This window comes from Pleuronectes platessa, chromosome 16 (genome assembly GCF_947347685.1).
Source record: "Pleuronectes platessa chromosome 16, fPlePla1.1, whole genome shotgun sequence".
Lineage (NCBI taxonomy): Eukaryota > Metazoa > Chordata > Actinopteri > Pleuronectiformes > Pleuronectidae > Pleuronectes > Pleuronectes platessa.
In genome coordinates, this window is record NC_070641.1 from 1,430,268 (window position 1) to 1,446,581 (window position 16,314).

At 40.5% G+C, this 16,314-nt stretch overlaps 1 protein-coding gene across 3 annotated transcripts in view; it reads right to left on the reverse strand.

Moving 5' to 3' along the window:
• Positions 1 to 248: 248 nt before the first annotated feature.
• bcl2l12 (BCL2 like 12) overlaps positions 249 to 16,314 on the reverse strand; it is a 64,571-nt gene continuing 48,505 nt past the window's right edge. Inside the window, exons 9-13 of one of the 3 annotated variants that reach the window (XR_008341999.1) lie at positions 7,934 to 8,178; positions 6,505 to 7,794; positions 4,729 to 5,745; positions 4,294 to 4,610; positions 3,289 to 3,821 (exon numbers count right to left, since the gene is read on the reverse strand). The gene's annotated coding sequence lies outside the window, so the exon portion shown is untranslated. Of the gene's footprint in view, positions 1,834 to 3,288; positions 3,822 to 4,293; positions 4,611 to 4,728; positions 5,746 to 6,504; positions 7,795 to 7,933; positions 8,179 to 16,314 lie in introns of those variants that run through there. The other 2 variants (XR_008341998.1, XR_008342001.1) reach the window with 2 other exon arrangements.

A 16,314-nucleotide genomic window follows, 5' to 3' on the forward strand; every position in this document is an offset into this window, starting at 1 on the left:
TGTGTGCTTGAATGTGTTCTCACTACAGAATGCATTCATCATCTATAGGGCAGACTATGGCCCTTACGTCTAAGAGGAATAGAGCAGTACGTTTTTTTTTTTTTTATTCACGAGTCATCGGTCATTTCTGCAATACAAATATGACTGAAGAAGAAAATACGATAAATTACTCTTCCCACTGTCTTACTTTGCTTCCTGCTCATCTTACAGGTGTCAATTGTTGACATGTTACATATCAAAGCACACAAAACTGTTTCTATACACTTTTATTGTCAGAAAGAATGCTTCAGAGCTTTTTAAACATAGTTATTAAATGTACTGGCTGGTACATAGGTATTTTGTTTTCAAGCCCCTCCCATTCCCCCCTTGCCATGAAGGAGAAGTTGGTGCTGGTGCTGTGGAAAGCATGTTTTTTAACAAAAATGTGTTTTTTGCATGTAAAAGTAAATTTTCTTGCTTTGAACTTAATCAACTGTTGTGTCAAAACAAATTGAATCAGGTAGAAAAACTAATATCATACATGTTGGTGAACCTCCAACATATAAAACCATGTGATTGATGCTAGCTGAAGATTAGTCTGAATTGCTAAGAGATGTTGTTTTTTCTAAAACGGTGGCTGTGGGATGAAGTCAGACGTCTGACTTTACCACACCATGAAGCACAAGTTAAGTTTAGTCTTAAACATTTTTTAGTGTTATATAACTTTTTATATGTTTTATTTTTAATGTCATAAACATTGTAAAAAAGCCATCATGCCAAGAAACTATACACCAGGAAGATAACCTGGGGCCAAACACCCCTCGCAGAGATGGAGAGTGTAGCCACTGAGGTCATGCAAGGAAAGAAGTCCTTAAGAAAAGCTGGTAGGGATAGAAATATTGATAAGACAACCCTCAAAAGATTCATAAAGAAAAAAGAGAAAGGGAAAGTAAAATCAGTAGCCTAGGGTGCAGTAGCTGAGGTAATGAGAATATTCACAGATGAGATGGAGGAGGAGCTTGCCAAACACTTGAAACAACCAGCTGACCAGTTCCATGGCCTTGCTCCAGTTAAGTGCCGTGAACTGGCATTTCGATACGCAGAGAAAAACAATATCCCTGTCCCTGCCAATTGGACAGAGAAACAATGTGCAGGTAAGCTAGGGTGTGCAAGAGATCACATGAATCATAATAATCATAAATGTGCTTAATTGACCAATCCCCATGATTCTGTTACTAGTCCGATATTAGTATTGGAATGTGTGTTTGTCAATCTAGCTGTCAGGATTTTAACTATTATAACATGTGTTGTTATGGTAGTTTTAAAGTGGAAAAAGTAAGTGGATCACTTCACCCCGTAGCCGGGGTAAAGTGAGGCACAAGACCACTTTCATATTTTCACTGCCCTTTGTCCTGAAGACATTCTGATCATTTCCATTGCTAGAAAACATCCTGAATTAATGGGAAATGTGTACATTTTACTGATATATCATTTTAGCTCGCCTAGAGGGGAACAAATGTAAAAAATGTCCCAGATTACCCCGCTCTCCCCTACAGAAGCTTTGTTAGCTGGTGTTGGGGCTATCTGGGCCGGAGAATAAGGGTGATCCTGCCCTCCTGTGTGGGGCTCCAGATACGCAGAGTGTTTCCTGATGCTCAGGGAAGGTATACAGGGTTCAGACCTGCTCTTGATTGAACCTCGACACATAGCTGGCTATAACTGCCTGCTTGTCAGGTTTCTCATACTTGGCAGAGAGATCCTCGGGTATTGGGATCTTCAGTACCTCATTCATACGGAGGGCCGGGTCCTGAAAAACCTTGTGAAAGATGTGGTCCAACAGGTTATCCACGTAGTCTGTAATACAAAAAGAAAAAAAAATATTTTCTTTTTATAATTATTCTGAAATTATATTATTCTATTTATTATGAAGATCATTTAAAGACAGCAGTTAATTTATATGTTAGTTATGTTTCACATACTGTTTGTACATTGTTTGACTTTGTGGAATTTTAAATAAAGCCTGTGACACTAACGAAAGGTTGGACCTGGCTTTGCTGTGCACTCGCCCTTCTTATATTTTATGAAGTTCAGTCTAAATAGTGGCTCACCAGCTGAACTTGTTGCTTGGGGACGTCAATTTAAATTTTCATTGAAATGCAGGGCTGCCAGGTAGAGTCTTTGGGGAGAAAATAATACTTATAAGACCATGTTTGTATGCGTCTATAAAAATGTTTGTAAAAAACATAATAGGTATACATTTCTTTCAAAAAATTATTATATTGTTACCTGCATAACATTCCAAGAAAAAGAAAGACAACATTTTGGGGCGCAAAACGCAGAATGACACTGTGGAAAGACTCCAACAACGAGGTCTGGTAGTGAGGGCTCAGCTTCCCCACATCTTTCAGAACTATAACTATAGATTCAAAGTGATTACGGCATTTGTTATTTGGTTTGTTTTACCCATATATACATAAACATATATTCAAGGCAGGTCACTCAACTGAGACTGCCCTCTTTGCTATCTCTGAGCAACTTCACACTGCTAGAGCAGCCTCTCTCTCCTCTGTCCTCATCCTTCTAGACCTCTCTGCTGCATTTGACACAGTGAACCAGCAGATCCTTATTTCCTCCCTTCAGGACCTGGGTGTCTCAGGCTCTGCTCTCTCCCTGCTCTCTTCCTACCTCAATGAACGCACTTATCGGGTAACTTGGAGAGGATCTGTGTATGAACCGTGTCCTCTCACTACTGGGGTCCCTCAAGGTTCTGTGTCCTCTCCTCTTCTCTTTGTACACCAACTCTCTCGGCTCTGTAATTCACTCACATGGCTTTTCCTACCATAGCTATGCTGATGACATCCAACTAATTCTGTTTTTTCCCCGATCAGAAACACAGGTAGCAGCACAAATCTCTGCCTGTCAGTGGATGTCTGCACACCACCTGAAGATTAACCTTGACAAGACTGAACTACTTTTCCTTCCAGGGAAAGACTCTCCCACCCACGACCTGACTATTAACTTTCACAACTCTGTGTTAACCCCCACTCAGACTGCTAGTAACCTGGGTGCAGAGGTGTATAAAGTACTTGAAAGAAATAACTAAGTAAAAGTACAAGTACCACAACTGAAAATTACTTTGGTAAAAGTTAAAGTCACCTAAAAAAAATGTACTTGAGTAAAAGTCTTAAAGTAGCTCACATTAAATGTACTTAGGTATCAAAAGTATCTTGTGAAAAAATATACTCAAGTATCAAAAGTACAAGTACAAGTATTTTATAGTACGCATGAAAGGAAGCAAAACAACCCAAAATTATTCTCCCCTTGTTTTTTATTTCACTTTTTCAGGTGAATGAAATGTGGTATAGAATACCACTCAAAAATAAACAATGTCTTTAACATAAGAACCACTTTTTAACTATGTTGGGGGAATCCTCATGAGCTGAGGCACAGTAACACCACACAAACAAACTTTCTGGTTCAAGTGGAGAAGTTGAACTTGCGGTTCATCCTCAGCAGAAGCTGATTTTCAAAAGTGTCTGCAGCTAGCCGTGCTCTTTTTGGGCTGAAGATGAGACCTGCTATGCTGAACAGCCTTTCGCAAGCTGCAGAAGCAGGCAGAGGTGTGTTGAGTTTGACAGACAACTTGAGAACCACAGGAAACGTCTTGAGAATCTTGATGTCGTCTTTTGAGTAGGCCAGATACGAATCAAGCTGCTTGGTGGCGCTTGGTGTTTTGTGGGAACTTTTCAGGATGTGGAAGAAGTCTCCCTCATCAGATGAGCCAGATCCAGCCTCTGCTGAAATAGAAGGATCCTCCAACTGCTCCCTGATGTAGTCCAACCCTGAAACACAGGGAGGGTGACACTAGCATTAGTACAGTCACATTTTTATTGGACAAATTTAATTACATTTATGACATTTTCCATAATTCTAAAGGAATAAATAATATTACATTGACAAAAAACACTATCAGAAACAAAAGGCCAAAATTAGCAACAAAAAAAAAGAGATATAAAGTAGAAAAAAAGTTGTGACAAATTGTGAAAATAACAGATCTACAACCAAGGCAGTGTGAGCTTGCAGGTGGGCTACACAAATTCAGGGAATAGATGAGGAGAAAAACACAAGTCTTGACTCTGACAATTAGACATCTTAGATATTGGCTCAACCACTATTCAAAATTAGACTGGTGTAGGAAATGAGTAATAAAATAATAAAAAAAATGTAGTAAGTGTGCATTAGATTTGTAATTTAATGGATACAATTTAATTTTATGGATATTTTCTTCCTTTTATTTTCTCCATGTTGTCATACCGATTTTCAGTGTAGCATCATCTTTGATCCAGGCCGTTTTGAATTTTGGGATGAGAATCGCTGCAGCAACCAATTCAGGGTCTCTTGACATTTCACCAAAACAGTTCTGGATGCCCACTTGAATGGCTTCAACCAGCGGCTTGCAGTGCTTCAGTGCAATCTTTATTTTTTCCAGTTTGCTGCTCAGCAAGGAAATAGTCGGAAGAAGCCATCCCATCTGGACTTCCACTTCTCCTTGGAGGATGTTGATGGACTGGGCAACAGGGCTCATGGTGGTGTAGTACTCTTTTAGGAAAGTGAGCTCAACTGGATGAAACCTGTTAGGGAGAAAACAAACCACTGTTTTACAATTATGCATGAATATTGTACCCAAAAAATAAAATAAAAAATAAAATAAAAAATACATAAATACATAATTCAAACTGGCATTGGCACCTTCAATTCTGCACAGATCTCTCTCAAAGCTGGCTCTCCCTTCTCTCTCAGAATCTTGAGGAGCCTTTCCACAGCCATAAACATTGAGTTCCACCTGGTGGCGTTTGGTCATAGCAGCTGGAGGGAGCAGGCATCTTCCACAGCTTCAGCTGCTTGGCAGGATCTTCCACACTTATTCCACAGCCCATAACACTTGCTGAATGTTGAGCGTTGCAGTTTTTTGTATCCATCGTTGGCTGTTGCTTTTTCAGCATCAACTGTAGACACTAAGTTGAGCAGATGACAAGCACATCGTTGATGTTTCGGAAGCTCAAACTCAAAGCCATCATTCTCAACAAGGATTGAAGTCATGTCAACAAATTCCACTCCCTCCATCTCATTCCCTTCCTCATCCTCTTTCTCTTCTGCTTCATTATTGTTTTTGTCCACACTAAAAACTTGAAAAGCCTTCAGGAAGTTGGAGCCATTATCGGTTGTTGTCCTCACAACTTTGTTCCTGATGCCATATTCAGTATGGATGTCATTGAGTGCGGTGGCCAAAACATCAAAGGTGTGGGAACCTCTTAGCTGTCTGCAAGCTAGGGCTGCTGATCGTCTAGTTAGGTCTGTAGAGTTCACCCAATGAGCAGTCACACCAAGGAAGCTCCTTCTCCTAACTGACCAGCAGTCTGTAGTGGTGGCGATGTGGTCCACTTTACTCATCTCCTCAGTTAACACGTTTTTCATAGACTTTGCTAAATCTTCAATCCTTGATCGCAGGGTGACCCGTGTGATGACTTTGGCAGTAGGAAGAAGATCTGTGAGAAGCTCTCTGAAGGCTTCATTCTCGACAGTTGACAATGGCTGGAGATTGTTGACAACATACTTAACAATGGCCCTGTCAACAGCACTCTGAGATATGGATCGGGTAGCCAGCAACGTGGTCTGTTTGAGGGTGGAGGTCCCAGCTTCCGAAGCCCTCTTTCTTTTTTGTGAGGTCAGCTGCTCATATTTCTTTAGATGTTGTGGATGTGCTCTCTACATGAAAAACACAAAATTAAAAGAAATAATAATATTAGTTCAAATGATACTCAAGACATCATTCAACAGTTACCACAATGACAGGTCTGGATTTCTAACCCCTTTCACCCTGATGTCCCGTTTGTGGGCATGTCCAACATTAATAAAAAAAAAGAAATGGTCAACTGTCAACTATATTTTATCTTTCAAAAATACCAAATAATTTAAAGCTAAAACATCATACAGGACACTGAGCTTGGATATCTAATTGCTGTACAACAAATACAATTTAAAAAAAACAAACACAAAGCTATTTTAATGACCAGCATGCCATTTTACTACAGTTCCTATGAACAAACAGGCACATTTTCAATAGCCTATTGCTTAACTTCCAAGTTACAGATTTTGTATGATTTATTTGTGTATTTTTCATTAAAAAAAGTGAAGCACTTTGTGTGAAGCAAAATGTATCATGCAGGAGGAAAACTGCCTCGTTCGAGATGCTAACCCTGTTTATTGACACTCCTGCATAACACTTGTGTGCGTGCGTGCGTGTGTGTGTGGCGTAGGTTTATTTGTCCACGACATCACCACACGTGTGATACGGGCAAGTTGCTAACGTTAGCACATAGCGTTAGCAACTTGCTACTAGCACGCAACCATGCTAGCACGTCGTTACGTTAGCAACTTGCCTGTAATGTTAGCTAAAACTATGTTTTACACATTTGTATATCCCTCCTGCCACATGAAATGACATTGCTTACTTAATGCACTTACTTCGATGTGTTTTTTGAGGTTGGACGGGGAGTTTTTGAAGGCCTTTATTTCGTGGCGCTTCGGAAGGCATAACATGCACTTCATTCGGTAGGAATTTGCCTCCATCCAGAGGTAGCTGAACATACTTTCCAGGTATGACCACGGGTGTCCGTCGTCGACTTCTGTTGAACGCCGTGCGTCGTCTTCTGTGTCTCCCTCATCCACATGCTCTGCGGCTGCCATGTTTGTAGTGATCTCTCTGCCGCCCGCGCATCCCGTATTTATACCTTCTTCGCGAGAGTACCGTACGTGGTTCTTCTCGTCCTCTCGGAATCTCATGCAGAGACTATTTTAATGTATGTATGTAACGAGTAACGAGGTGGCAAATGTCAAAGTAACGAAGTAAAAGTATATTTTTTAACTTAAAAATGTAGTGAAGTAAAAGTAAAAGTCCTGATAAAAAAAAAAACTCAAGTAAAGTACAAATCCTCAAAAAAAATACTTAAGTAGTGTAACGAAGTACATCTACTTCGTTACTATACACCTCTGCCTGGGTGTGACACATGATAGCCAACTCTCCCTTACTGCCAACATTAATGCAACAACACGTTCCTGTAGATTCATGCTGTACAACATCAGGAGAATACGCCCCCTTCTCACTCAGAAGGCGGTGCAGGTTCTGGTCCAGGCTCTTGTCATCTCACATCTAGACTACTGTAACTCCCACCTGGCAGGTCTTACTGCTACTGCCATCCGACCATTGCAGCTCATCCAGAATGCAGCAGCTCGACTGGTTTTTAACCAACCTTAATTCACTCACACTACTCCACTCCTCCGCTCCCTTCACTGGCTACCTTCACTGGCTACCAGTGGCTCCCCGCATCCGGTTCAAAACACCAGTACTTGCGTACCATGCTGTAAACGGATCAGGTTCCAGTCTACATCCAGGACATGGTCAAACGTTACACCCCAGCACGTTTACTCCGCTCTGCTTCGGATAATCGGCTCGTTGATCCCTCACTGCGAGCTAAACACTCATCAAAATCACGACTCTTTGCTGTCCTGGTTCCTAAATGGAATGAGCTCCCCATCGACATCCGGACATCGGAAAGTTTACACATCTTCCGCGGAAAACAAAAAACATACCTCTTCCGACTATACTTGAATAAAAAAAAAAATATATATACTAACAACTTTTTGAAACTAACAATTTAGTAGAACTTAAATGGCACTTATTTATAGCACTTTGTAGTTTGGCTTTATTTTGAAGAAATTGTTCTTTCTTGATTCTTGTTGTTCGGGGTCTGTACCCTAGGGATTGAATGCACTTATTTTAAGTCGCTTTGGATAAAAGCATCCGCTAAATGAAATGTAATGTAATGTATCATATATATTGTAGATGTATATAAACACAAGCCTTAAATTTACAATGCAAATTCGGTGAACATACCTGCTGTCAACCATTTGCTTTTGTCCCTTGAAGTGTGTTGCGGATGCAAACACTGGGGGAAAACAGGGTCTTCATAGGAGTGAATGTCTTGGACATGGTTAAGGATGGAGGTCCACTTTACCACTCTCTCTGGCCCTGATGTTGACGTAGCGGCTGTCCGGTAGATACGTTTTTTTATGCTGCGAGGCCACTTCTTCAGCTTCTCACATTCTTTGTTCTGTTCTTGACCAGTTTCTTGGACAGTCCTAAACATTTTAAAAATATTTTAGTCATGCACAGACCCAGTATATTGAATACAAAATTAATCCCCACATAAGCTCTAAATAATATTCCAAACAGGGCATGCCTTCAATGGTATTGTGTGAGTGAATTAATTACAAAATTTCCAATTATGCGAACTTTCTGCTCTGATTATAGAATAAGGAAATCACCAGTTTGTGATAATTATTGATGTGCTCCATGACTTTGATAATGAACAAAAGTGCTGTGTGGAGAAAGCATACCTAGATTAACCAACATAGAGTTTTCTCATGTGAACAGTGACTTTCTTAGCCTGATGAGCTCCATGGTGCACAGTGTCGTTGCGTGTTCGTTTATCCTTAATATGAGAAGAGCCGAACTCGGTTTGGTTCAATCAAGTATTTATTTAGAAAGCAATGACAATGTATGAACAGCAAAACAATGGGCATCCAACACACTACCCCGGCACTCTAGCAGCCCCGGGGAAGTCTCGAGTCGCATCAAAATGCATCAAACAGCCGGCGTCTGTAATATTTTATAACAGTGGATAGAACAGGACACACCTCAAATAGCTCCAGGAGGCAGTTTTCATAGACAATATATGTGGGTGTCTTATGAACAGGGTTGAAAAATTCCATTCTATTAGAAAAACAAAGATTTCACAAAAAAATCTACTTCCATGCTACTACAGCTAAGATAAGTGTAGGAATGTAATCCATCTCATTATTAAAATGTTTCGATTAATTTAGGGGGGGGGGCCAAGGCCAGGTAAGAGAGACTCCCATTTCATAATGACGAGAGACTGAAAAGGAAGCTCATTCGCAGTCACTCAAGCTTGACGTTTCTGACATAGAGGAACCATAACAATATCTTTTTTTTCCTAGACTTTTTGGGTTGGTAGACATGCAAGATACCCAAATTAACGTGTAGAAGCAATACAAAAGTGGAATTTTCATAATATGTCCCCTTTATGGGCAGAGGATGTCACACCTTGTTAAAGCCCTATGAGACAAATTGTGATTTGTGAATATGGGCTATACAAATAAAATTTGATTGATTGATTAATTGATTGATTTCAAGTCTGTCACATTGATTGACCAGCATGGACTTCCACAAAAGCAGTCATAATATAAATTCTGACTGTTATGAAGTGTATAAGATACTAAGTCACCAGTGGCGGCTGGGAAATACGGGGCGCTGGGGCCATCCCCTCCAACTTCCCGAGACAATTTTTTTAATTTACAGTGAATAGGTATTGTTGGGATTTTAAATCTTAGCTTCTCTGGGTGGGTGTGAGTGAAGATGTTTATGGAAACAGAACTCTAAACAAATGAAAGGAGGGTGGGGGCAGGAGCCGCTTGGGCCAGATAGAAGGCCTTCATACAAATTATGAATAATAACCTTTTTCTTCCTAGTGTTTATTCTTGAAATTAGCTTGAAATGTGTGTGCGTCACCACGCTGGTCAGTCTCACACCTATCTTGATAAAAGGTCTGAGTGGCATTGTTATGGTTTAGTTGTTACAGCCGAAAGAACAGTAACACAATATTCTTTACTCAAGGCGAGTTTATGAAACAGAACATCGAACTGTCAGGGTAGGGAGAGTTGCTTGGCAACTATCAGAGGAGGAGCGTGACTGGGAGTGGCTCCTGGTCACTTCCTTATTCAAATGCCAAGAGGATGGACTACGTCTGTGAACCATCGAGGAAGAACCAAAGATGACTACCCCTCATTATTTTAACCTATCATATTATACCGACTGTTAAAAATATTACAAATGCCTTCTGTTCGGTGCGACTATTGACTACCCCATGCTACTGATTGAGACGAGGCTGTGCATGATTGCCAATAGCTATGTTGTTCAACTTTTCATTGCTTCTTAATAAATACTTTAATTAGACCAGACCGTCTCTTCTCATATTTGGGATAAACGAATTATAAGACACCGAGACCCTAATAATTCTGTTTTCACCCAAGGTTAACAGAACGTTTTTTTCCCCTATCTCTGGAGAGGTTTTGTGGTTAAATGTAAGGTTTTAGGAGGTCGGAATGAGGGGATATTCTCCTAGCGATAGCGCTTTGTCAATGAAAGAGTGTTTGTTGAAAACGAAGGAGGAGGAGACAAAAGAGACTGAAGGTCAAACGACTGACAGAGACAGAGGCAGATATACGCCTGCCGTCTGGTAGGTGATAAAGGGAATTCGGGGGAGAGGACGCTACCTTGGGAATAGCAAGAGGGCCTTACAACTCGGGTTACAACTGGCGTTGACATGATGTTTGTTTGTTTGTTTTCACTATTGTTTCTTTCAGAAGTAAATAAATTCCAAAAGGAATTGTTAAAATTACACTTTTTGATGCAAATTTGTTGCTTCAGATTTTTCCAATATGTCTATTACATTAGAGAAAATTTGGGCCTCCAAATTTCTATATAAAATCCAATCATTTAAATAAGATATTTAAATGATTAGATTTTATATAGAAAGAGGATTACAGTAGACACCAGTTTAATACTTCACAATTTATTCACAATTTATTAATTTGATTCGTTATATAACTTCAAGGATGAGTGATTAACCAAACCACACAAAATCACAGTAATGAGTACTTTAAAAGCCCATCCATAGTAAAGTTACTGGCCTTTGTTTTTTGTTTTTTCCTGTGTTTACTTTTGAACCATTCACACTGAGGTGCATTTTTCCTTTCTCTGTTTTTATTATTTTGTTCTATTTTTGAGCCATTTACACCCTTAAAAAAGCTTCATCCTCAACTGTGGCTTTGTGACAATGAAGATGATAATTGTTTTTGCTTTTTAGTATGGAGAACATGGTGCTCTGATGAAATGAGCCCAGTAAAGTAGATAGAGCTGGGGTATCATTTATAAAAGAATGCGTAGGATTCATACTAAAATTGTACGTATGTACAAAAGCCGGAAATGGCGTAGGCAAAAGATCATTCCGATTTATAAAACCGTGCGCACGCACACCTGAACGCAATGTTCCCTTTATAAATCACAGTCCACCTGGAAACGTTCGTAGGTGGATCTGCCTCCAAATCCGCCCTCCACACGCCCACTTTCAACCATAAAAGGTCAATGCAAAGCACGGATTAAATATTAAACTAGAAAATTCCTCCTGCCGAGAAATTTCGAATGGGTGACTTCTGCTTCCGGGTCGAAAAGAGACGCTTTTTTGGGGGGCGGAAGAGAGACAGAGACCCGAGAGGGAGAAAGAAAATGTACCAGTTAGAGCAGGGGTGGGCAATTCATTTTCCCGAGGGGCCACATGAGAAACATGGACAGTTGTGGAGGGCCGGACCAATAAGCTGAACTCAATTCTACTCATATTAATTTGATAAGCTTCTACAAGTAAGAGTAAAGGTTATGGTTAGGCAATGAAAAAGTGAAGCAGGCAAAGTAATAACGCCAACATTATATCACACTTTAATCAACATTTACAAGAACAGTTGTTAACAAAATATGCAAATTTGTTGCAGTATTCCAAAGATCAGCTTTAAATAGACTGTATACAAAGTACTATAACTATTTGCATATAGTCTAATCACCCATTTGCTGGTTGTTGTTTTTTTTCTTGTTAAGTGAGAGAAATCTAGTCTGTTTTGGGCATGAACAAGTGCACTGAAGTCAGGTTGAATATCTGAGGTGGATATGCAAAGGACAGCTGACAGGTGATCATCAGTGAGAGAGGATCTGTATCTGGATTTGTTAAACTTCATCACAGAAAATGTTTGTTCACATATGTCAGTAGATCCAAAGAGAACCAACATCTTCTGAGCATGCCTCCTCACGTATGAAAAGTTCTCCTCTGTGAGAGAAGAATAAAACTCAGAAGTGATACTGACTTAACGTGCTCTGCCAGCAGTTTACCTGCGGAGGTAATCAACTGATGGTGGGGCTTCTTTCAGTGTTGGCATGTGGTTGAGAATGTTACCCTCCAACTGGCTTGAAAGAAACTGCAACTTTCTCATGAAAGTCTCACCAGGCTGTACATTTCATGTGCAAATAGGCCCTTGCCTTGCAGTTTGGTATTTAGCTCATTCATTAATGCAGTGACATCAACATCAACAGCAAGATGCTTCCCCACCGAACTTTTCAATTAGAATGAGATAGTACGCCTGCTTTTATTTTCAGCGTATTTCTTTTAAAAGCATATGAATTAATTAAAACTCAGCGTAAATGAAGGACATGAAAATATTAATATAACAAATTTCCATGACTTCTCCAAAAAAGTTGGGATTTTGTTTTTTTCAAGCACTTTCCCAGGACTGGAAATAACATTTAATAATTCCATGACTTTTCCAGGTTTTTCATGACCGTAGGAACCCTGAATACAATGCAAAAATAGCAATTTAATTTCTGGGTTAATTTCCCTCACTTTATCTTGCATCTGCTTCAAAAGTCTGAACATTTTCCCTGTCAGATTTGGACAACCATCGGTTGTAACACCTGCCAGTTTGTCCCATTTGAGTCCCAGCATGCTGTTACCTCCATGAACACATCACTCCTACTCGTCATCCCTGTTATTGACCGCATTGCTGCCAGCTCCTCCGTATCGCAAAGTCTTTCGTCATCGAACGTACAAAGATGAGAAACTGGGCTGTGACGCTGACATCACAGCCCTCATCCAGAGCCAAGGAGAAAAAGTCAAATCGACCACTTTCGTTAGCAGCTGAAGCTCGAGATTTCCCGCGATGTCCTCGATACATCTCGTTACGGTTCGTCTGTAAAAGTCTCTCCGTGATTTGTCTCGTAGTGGCGGTTCAAATATTAATCCTTAAAAACAGCGGTCTTTTCTCCACAAACTAAGCACACGGCTTTCCCTTTGACTTCAGTAAATAAATACTTAGCAGTCCATGTCTCGTTAAAAACTCTGCATTCTGTATCGATCTTTCCTGACTCAACGTGAGCTCACAACTCACATCTCTACTAAACTCCGTTCGCCAACACATCATCCACTCGCGGGGATTCAGGATGTACGTCAGGTAAATGTTAAAAAAAGGCACCTTGAAAATAAAATAAATGTTGTTGTATTCTTTGCATGATGTTCACTTATTTACGTGTGATTCCTAATATTCCGCTGACCGGTCACAGACAGCCAAAGGGCCGGATGCGGCCCGGGGGCCGTACAATGCCCAGGTCTGAGTTAGAGAGAGGGAGAGACCCAGAGGGGGAGGGAGGGGGAGAGAGAGAGTGAGAGACTGCCTGACTGCCTGACTGACTGACTGAATTTTGGACTGATTGCTCAAACTTCGTTTTCACACTGACCACTAGGTGGCGCTATCACTATCACTTCATAGACATTAATACAGGAATCTGATGAGGAGCCAATCGCATTGTTGTTCAAATCATTGAGAGTTGTATGATTAAAGTGTTCTGAAAAACAATGTTTAAGACCTGCCCTCACAAGGCTTTGAACCCTCCACCTCTGGGTCTCTATCCCTTTGCTCTACCCACTGAGCTACCTACAGTGTTGACCTAGATCTCACTGTCCCATTTTCGCCCTGTGGCCCATTTCCCTTTGCGTGTGTGACTCACTGATTACAGCAGGTGCGACGTGAGAGAGGGAGACATCAGACCTCCAGAGAACATCACGAACAAAATGCTCTAATTCAAAAGCTATAACTCTTATCCGTGAAATGAAAACACCGTGAGAATCACGAGACGTGGATGAAAAAGTACATATCTATATTATTGGTTCGAGTCAAAAATTTAGACCGTACGAGCAGTTTAGAAATGTAGCTTTCATTCCAAAGATTGTCCTCCGAAAATATACATTGACTTCTATGGAGCAGATTTATTTCCACACTCTAGCTCTCCGCTCAAAATAATACTTGTTACTCAAAAACTGTAAGTCCTATTTGGAAAATGAAAACATTTTGAGAATCACAAGGCTTGACACTACAACCAGATATATTTATGCGTGAGAGCTAAGAAATGGAGCCGTGGGAGCGATTTACGTTTTATTTTTCAGTTTTAATCTTTTCAGAAAAACTGTCAAAATTATAATGGGCTTGAATGGGAGAAAATGCCGAAAAAAATTCCTCGATTTCTCGTGGCGGATATAAGCACAGGTCCGAGAGATTTGAGAGTGACATGTCTGCGAAGGAAACAGTCTCACCACCTCAAATATCTAAAAATCATGTCTGAGGACCTCCGTTTGGGGATTTGAGAGCAGTTTTAGTGACGAAAAAAGGGTCTAAAAACACTGATTTTTAGCCTCTCGCTCTTTTGGGCTAGAGACCTGCAGTCCCATTCGTCGTTTTTGGTCGCGTTATCGCGATTTTTGAGCAAACCGGGGGACGCATCAAAAATCGGAATAATAGCACACTAATCGACGTAATTCCGCAGGTTTATTTATAGGTCTCGTGAATGAGTTACCTACACTGTTGATTACCACCTGCTAATTAGTTTATAAATAGATCTCATTGTCCACCTTTCTCCCTCTGGCCCCCCTCCTCAGCGTGTGTGACTTCACTAACGACGCAGCTTTGAGACAGAGACAGTGACAAATTGGACCTGAGGAGAAGGTCCCGAACAAAATGCTCTAATCTAAAATCTATAACTCCTATCCGTGAACACCCTGAGAACCACAACACTTGGACGAACAAGTACATATCTATATCATCATTTAGAGCCAAAAAATGAGGCCATGTGAGCAGTTTAGAAACGTAGTTCTCATTTCATAAATCTCCTTCTTTTGCTATCATTAGTTTTAATTGAAGAGACATTTTTCCAACCTCTAGCACCGTCATCAAACAAATACTTGTTACTCAAAAACTATAAGTCCTATCTGGAAAATGAACACATTTGAGAATCACAAGGCTTGACACTACAACCAGATGTATTAATATATTTGTCCAAAAGTAATTTTTGGCTTCTGTTGGTTTTGAAGTCACAACCAGTGGATCACTGAGTCAGCGGCAGACCAACTAATCCAATCACATTGACTTTAGATATCATTGACAGTTGATTATTTAAAGAACTCAACAGCTCCCCCCTGAAAGGCAAAGAAAAAATTCAATGTTTGTGTCTTACCCACACTTGGACTTCAACACGCCATTTTGGGTTACTGTCCCTCTGCTCTACTGACTGAACTACAGTGCCTTGCATAAGTATTCACCCCCTTTGGACTTTTCTACATTTTGTCATGGTGTAACCACAGATTCAAATTTATTTCATCGTGAGTTTATGTAATGGACCAACACAAAATAGTGCATAATTTGGAAGTGGGGGGAAATATTACATGGATTTCACAATTATTTACAAATAAAAATCTGAAAAGTGTTGAGTGCATATGTATTCACCCCCTTTACTGTGAAACCCCTAACAAAGATCTGGTGCGACCAATTGCATTCACAAGTCACATTTGCAAGTCACATAATTAGTAAATAGGGTCCACCTGTCTGCAATTTAATCTCAGTATAAATACACCTGTTCTGTGACGGACTCAGAGTTTGTTGGAGATCATTACTGAACAAACAGCATCATGAAGACCAAGGAGCTCACCAAACAGGTCAGGGATAAAGTTGTGGAGAAATATGAAGAAGGGTTAGGTTATAAAAAAATATCCAGAGCTTTGAACATCTCTCTGAGCACCATATAATCCATCATAAGAAAATGGAAAGAATATGGCACAACCGCAAACCTACCAAGAGGAGGCCGTCCACCCAAACTGAAGAGTCGGACAAGGAGAAAATTAATCAGAGAAGCAACCAGGAGGCCCATGGTTACTCTGGAGGAGTTGCAGAGATCCACAGCTGAGGTGGGAGAATCTGTCCACAGGACAACTATTAGTCGTCTACTCCACAAATCTGGCCTTTATGGAAGAGTGGCAAGAAGAAAGCCATTGTTGAAAGGGATCCATACAAAATCCTGTTTGGAGTTTGCCAGAAGCCATGTGGGAGACACAGCAAACATGTGGAAGAAGGTGCTCTGGTCAGATGAGACCAAAATTGAACTTTTTGGCCTCAATGCAAAACGCTATGTGTGGCGGAAACCCAACACTGCCCATCACCCTGAGCACACCATCCCAACAGTGAAACATGGTGGTGGTAGCATCATGCTGTGGGGATGCTTCTCTTCAGCAGGTACAGGGAAACTGGTCAGAATAGAGGGAAAGATGGATG